At 34.4% G+C, this 5,841-nt stretch overlaps 1 long non-coding RNA gene across 1 annotated transcript; it reads left to right on the plus strand.

The window, feature by feature from the left end:
- The first annotated feature begins 246 nt into the window (after window positions 1-246).
- Window positions 247-2,681, plus strand: LOC132279564 (uncharacterized). The gene is made up of 3 exons (XR_009471349.1): window positions 247-479; window positions 574-640; window positions 717-2,681. It is a non-coding gene; the product is annotated as an uncharacterized LOC132279564 (long non-coding RNA).
- The last annotated feature ends 3,160 nt before the right edge of the window (window positions 2,682-5,841 follow it).

Raw genomic sequence — 5,841 nt, forward strand, 5'->3', positions numbered from 1 at the left:
GATAAAATCATAAAAATCATATCGCGATAAGTCTGAATTGAATTGGTGGTTTATCGAAGTCGACCTGTATCATTTAATAATTTTTTCCAAATTAAGACCTGTCCAGAATACTCTAATGACAAATCACAGCAACCGTCAATAACTCAATGCCAACCACTCCTATAACTCAACCGTTGATTCCCCTCCAAATCCTTCAATACCAGCCATTCGATCGTTTTACAGAGTCAATAAATTGAGCTCGCTATCTCTCTACCAACAATCCACGCCACTCGGTATAGACCTTCTGGTTCTCGGATTTGTTTTGCTAGATCTGTTCGATTTCGTTCATTGCCTTTGAATTTACTTTTCGTATTCGGATAGATCGTTGGAAGGTCTAACTATCGATCAAGGCTTTGGGTGATACGACTTCGGTCACTGGTTTCATTTCAGCTCAGCTTTTGGTAGCTCTGAGCTTCAGATATCCAGATGGATGAACTACGGTACGTGATAGATCTGTTTTTGTTCGACCAAAACAATATCGTTAGAGCATTTTTTTGGCTTTAAACTCATTACTTTCTGTAATTTTTCTTGAAGGCTTTGAAATCTCGTATGGATCTACTAAATCTCTGTCCTTGGATGAGAATTTCTGTGCTTTGTCGAGGTATTGGATACGAAATCATTCGAATTCAGAGGTCTGTATGAATCATAGGCGTTGACTTGATGTGTGTTTGTTTCAGATCTGTTCGTACTCCGATAGATCTGTTTGGTGCCGGCGGTGACCAATCGTTTAGTCGATGAAGAATTTCAGGCGACCATGGTTTTGCAAGGGTTTGTTGGATTGTTTTACTGCTATACATATACATATATATAGTTCTGGTGCACTGTTTATTTGTTTTCTTTCATGTAGAGAGAGATAGCGCTGTGAAATGTGAATGTTCTACTGGTTGTCACAGACCTTTGCCATGTCAGGTGCGCTTGCATGGCAGGTCAACAAAAAAACATAATAAAATTTTGCCTTTTCGTGTTCGGGAGATGGCATGGGCTTTTTTGCCCGGCTCTCCCTGATGTGTCTCGTGTCCTTTTTGTTCATTTTTTTCTCTTCTCCTCTCACTGCCACAAATCAGCTCTTTGCGATGTTAAATCTTCCTCAAACCCGTCTGAGGCCAACTTAGACACACGACTCTTCATTTCAAGCCAGCAAACGCGAGGATGGTATCAATTTCATGGTTTTCAGTTCAAGAGGTACAGATCGTGGTTTTCATGGTTTTCCGTTAATTCTTTATATACACTACATAGTTTTCTCTTTTCAGATTTTGTCACGTATTGGTTGGAAAGAGCTAAATTTGTGTCTCGACATAATGTCTTTCAGTATACCTCTAGTAACTAATTTGGTTTGTATTTGCAAGCATAATTAAGGTTTTCGTTTTTTTGAAGAAAAACTTTATACAAATTGAAACCAAATGAGCATTTAAAGCTGTGAAATACAAGCTAATTTGACTCGTCCATTGTAAGCATCATTTGTCTTTCATTTTATTTATTTTTTTATAAATTTGTTTATAATTCCCACAATCATTGTGGGGAGATGGCCTGAACCCTCGACCTTCCAATGACCAAATGCCTTTGGATAAGCCTAAAGTTTTTAATAAGATTGTCTGTACATTAAATAGTGCCTTGGTGTAAGGCTAAAGTCGATAAGCCAATTAAATTTTCTACACATTATAGGATCATAAGAGAGAATCAAGAGAGCCTCTTCAAATATTTGGGAATTTGTGTCATGGATTGCATCATTAATTGTTGGTGTCTATTGCAAATTTTTTTGGCCAAAAAAGTGTTTCAAAATTTGTTTTAAATGACCATTACAAACATCTATTGCTAAATTTGTTTTGTCTCAAATTCTTCCTACAAGTTGTCGGTCAACAATAGCTTTTAACTGTTTCTCATGGATTGCATAATTAAAAACTGCTTCTACAGAGTCTTTTTTTGTATTATAATGAAGTCTTGCACGGTTAAGAATTGCACTGTGTGTTGTGTGTTGGGGATGCTACTGTATTGTGATATTGTATTGTAAGGGGGAGGTTATTGGGTGGTGGCTTTCAGGGAAGGAATTTCTTGTATTGGGTTTGAAAATGAAGATTGTAACATATTTTACTAATGGTTGAGAGACACTATGTTTGCTAATGGGCCTTTGTGGTGCTTCTTCTCTGTCAACGGTGGTTGGTCACTGCTATAGGTGGAGAGGCTCAACGTTTGCTAATGGGCCTTTGTGGGGCTTCTTCCCCATCAGTGGTGGTTGGTCATTGCCACATCATTGCTGCGGATCTTATGGTGGTGTTTACAGCCAGGAATTGCAGTTTATTATGTCGTGTTCAATTGCCTCTGATCCAGGTTAGAGGGTATATTTCCATCTATACTAATTTGCAATAACTTCAGTATTTTATACAACTCTCTTCCCATTTTTTGATACTCTCTTTGGTTTCTCTTTCAAATGATTGTGGTTCTGATTAATTATGATTGTAAACCGGGAATGTTGTATGCTGTTTGTATTTGAGTTGTGTGACTGAGGTTTATGGAAAGTGTGTTAATTGTTTTTTTGGGTGCTTGTGTTGGTTATACCTACTGTTCAGGTATATACATTAAGTATTGATACTCCATTTTTCTGTTATATATTTTGTTCCTTCAAGACCAGTTAGGATTTGCAGCCATATTTGTAAAATGTTAATCCTTTATTTGAAATATTTTTTATATGCTATTCTATACCTAACTGCCTTTTTATGGAGCGGTTCTGTTGGCTTCATTTGTCACTAATTTGAGCCAACATGAAGACTAAGATACAGTACAGCGCCCTTGCCCTTGTCAATTGTTTAATCTTGTTTTGGTTTGTTGACGACTAAATCTGTTGTAAGCTTGGACAAGTTTATATATTTTCCCTACCGCGAGACTTTGACTGGGAGGGGGCTTTTGATTCTTGGGTTCAAGTTTGTTTAATACAAGTTATTTTGATATTTCTTACAACTAATAACTATTTGTTTTAAAATTTTGTATGTTGCATTTTGTATCCTACTCTTTTATTAGGATGAAACTAATAGTAATAGTTAAAACTAATATTACCCCAATACTAGTAGTAATAGTTAAAACTAATATTACCCCAATCAATACTAATTAATTAAGTGAAGGACCGGCTTCTCTGGGTTTGCACTCTCTTCTTTTATGGTATTTCCATATTTAGTGGCCAACTAAAAAGGGGAATGTTAAAAATGCTGATTGGTTAATTGAAGGAAAAGAAGAAAGAAACTTATCGAAGTCAAACGTTAATTTCCTGTTTGGAAATTGCCTGTTCTTTGGGCTTTTGTTTTGATCCAGAAATGGAAGCAGAAGCTGTTTTGTTTCATGTTCCCTCTTTCCTCTTAATTGAAATCGTCTTAAAATGATTTATTTATTTTAGTTGGTTGCCGAATTTGGGAGGGATAGAAGCTGATGAGGTAAGGGATAGGGATGTTGTGAGGTAAGGGAGGGGGAATGTTAAAACGCTGATTGGTTAAGAGGAAGGAAAAGAAGAAAGAAACTTATCAAAGTCGAATGTTAATTTCCGGTTTGGGAATTGCCTTTGTTTAGGCTTTTGTTTTGATCCAAAATAGAAATGGGAGCAGAAGCTGTTGTTAAAATGTTCCCTCTTTCCTCTTAATTGAAATCGTTATAAAATGATTTATTTTTTAGTTGGCTCCTGGATTTGGGAGGGTTAGTAGCAGATGAGGTGAGTGATGTTGAGAAGCCAGCTTCCCCATTCATTATATTGTCATTGAAATTATTACGTGGGGTCATTGGTCATAGTCAATTATCATTTGACACAATTGCGTGCGCAATTTTTTTATACATTTGATTTATTGTCAAATGTTGATTGGTTTTTGGCCAAAATCCAATTTACTAAAATGTTTTTCTGAAACTAGTTATTTTGCTAAATTTGAAATATAACCCGAATGATTCCTTTTCCTTTTTAAGTAATTTAAAAAAAAAAAAAAAATTATCTAAATAACAGTAACTAAATAATTTTTTAATTTGGGGATTCTCTAATAGATTTTAGCTTTCATTGTATCCTTCTTACGGGAAAGATTTTATTGGAATGGATATGGTTAAAGTTTTTCTATATAAGAAAGTGATTAATCTAGTAAATCGATTTGGGGGTACAACTATATTAAGTTTGAATCTTGATTTATTTTTTGTTTTTAATAGAGCACGAGTTGATTATACCTTTACTAGGGTAATTCCATTACTTCTTCCTATTTTCATATCATATTTAGTATCATTCATTATTTTGTGTGAATCTCCCATTTGGATTATATATTTTTGCATAAAATTGGTTGTCCCAGAGAAAAATAGTTTCCAATTTTTTCCCTATTTGAAAAATAGTTGTCAATTTTTTTCTTTTTGGTGTAGTCTCAAAATATTTGTCTAAACAACGTATTTGAAATCTCTCTCCGTAGAATATTCTTATTAAAAAATCTAAAAAGAAAATCAAATTTTAATCTCTCAACCGTTTTCACCCACGGAAAAAACATTAAAAGCAAGTGGTAACGGTAATTTTGGTTATTTAAAGAATTTTCTAACAAGTTTTGATGGGGAGGGATCGTTAACATCCAAACATTGAAGCGCTAGACTTGTGTGGTATTTTTTCTTTTAATTATTTATTTGAAAATTTTATTTTTAATCTTTGGTTCTCTAAATCAAGATTTTAATCTAATTTTACTAGTTTTGAGGTTTTTGTGAATCGAGGAATTTGGTACTTTTGTTAAAATGCTCAATTAAAGAACTTGGGAATGTGTATGCGAATGAGGGAAATTGTTGTGGTTAAATTGTAAGAGATTCGAATTGAAAAACGGTTTTTTTAATAGCCTTTTGAGAAAGTAGTGGGAATCTACCAAATTTATTGTAATGGTGGGTCCATAAGCTCAAATGGTAAGAGCGCCCAAATATATTTTTTTGTTTGGGAGGATGGTGGTTCGAATCCACTTGGATCCTAATTATATTTAGACTTGATTTTTTTGGGCAAGATGGTGCTTCAAGTAATTTTGTTTGACAAATAAATTTTAAAAAAACGTTCACTTAATATCTCTTGGCAAGTTTATCCCGAGAATAGAACTAGTTATGAAGGTGGCATTGTAGTCAAATTGGTTACATGATTTCATAAAATTTGGTAGCATGATTTAATTTGGGGAATTTGACTGGTTTTATGTACTCTGTAACATTGGTTACATGATTTAATCCGGCTGGTTTTTAAGTACTCTATAACATTGTAGTCAAATAGGTTACACGATTTCATAAAATTTGGTATTTAACTGGGGAATCAAATCAACCAGTATGTGGATTATTATTATTATTATTTTTTTTTTTTGACCAAAGCCAATAACAGGCCACAGGTCATACTGAACATTTAGGTTGCTCCACCGAGTTTGAAACTCAAAAACAGTATCTAGTCAAGTATTTATCTAGGCATGCATAGGTAAGGAAACACAAAACAAACTCGAAAACAATATCTAGTTATCTACGCATGCATAGGTAAGAAAACACAAAAACAGCCTCTGTGGAGGTAAACTTTCTATGCATGTAAAGGTAAAGTTGCGTACATCCTACCCTCTTGCAATGGCGAAAATTTGGTGTACTTGATTATCCATTTTTTGGTCTCTAAAGCTCCAGCCTCACGCCTTAGACATTCTTTTACAGAGTATCCTACAATCCCACAGAGAGAGCAAAAAGCCGGAGCCCTTTTTTTTTTTTTTTTTTTTTGATGAGTAAAAAAGCCCGAGCTTTCTTATACTTGAATAAAATCCAACTGTTAAAGCCCTTCCATTCAAATCTCATACCCCTTCA

Source organism: Cornus florida, unplaced genomic scaffold (assembly GCF_030987335.1).
Source record: "Cornus florida cultivar Cherokee Brave unplaced genomic scaffold, ASM3098733v1 CherokeeBrave_3.0.0_Hap2_Chr10, whole genome shotgun sequence".
Classification (NCBI taxonomy): Eukaryota; Viridiplantae; Streptophyta; class Magnoliopsida; order Cornales; family Cornaceae; genus Cornus; species Cornus florida.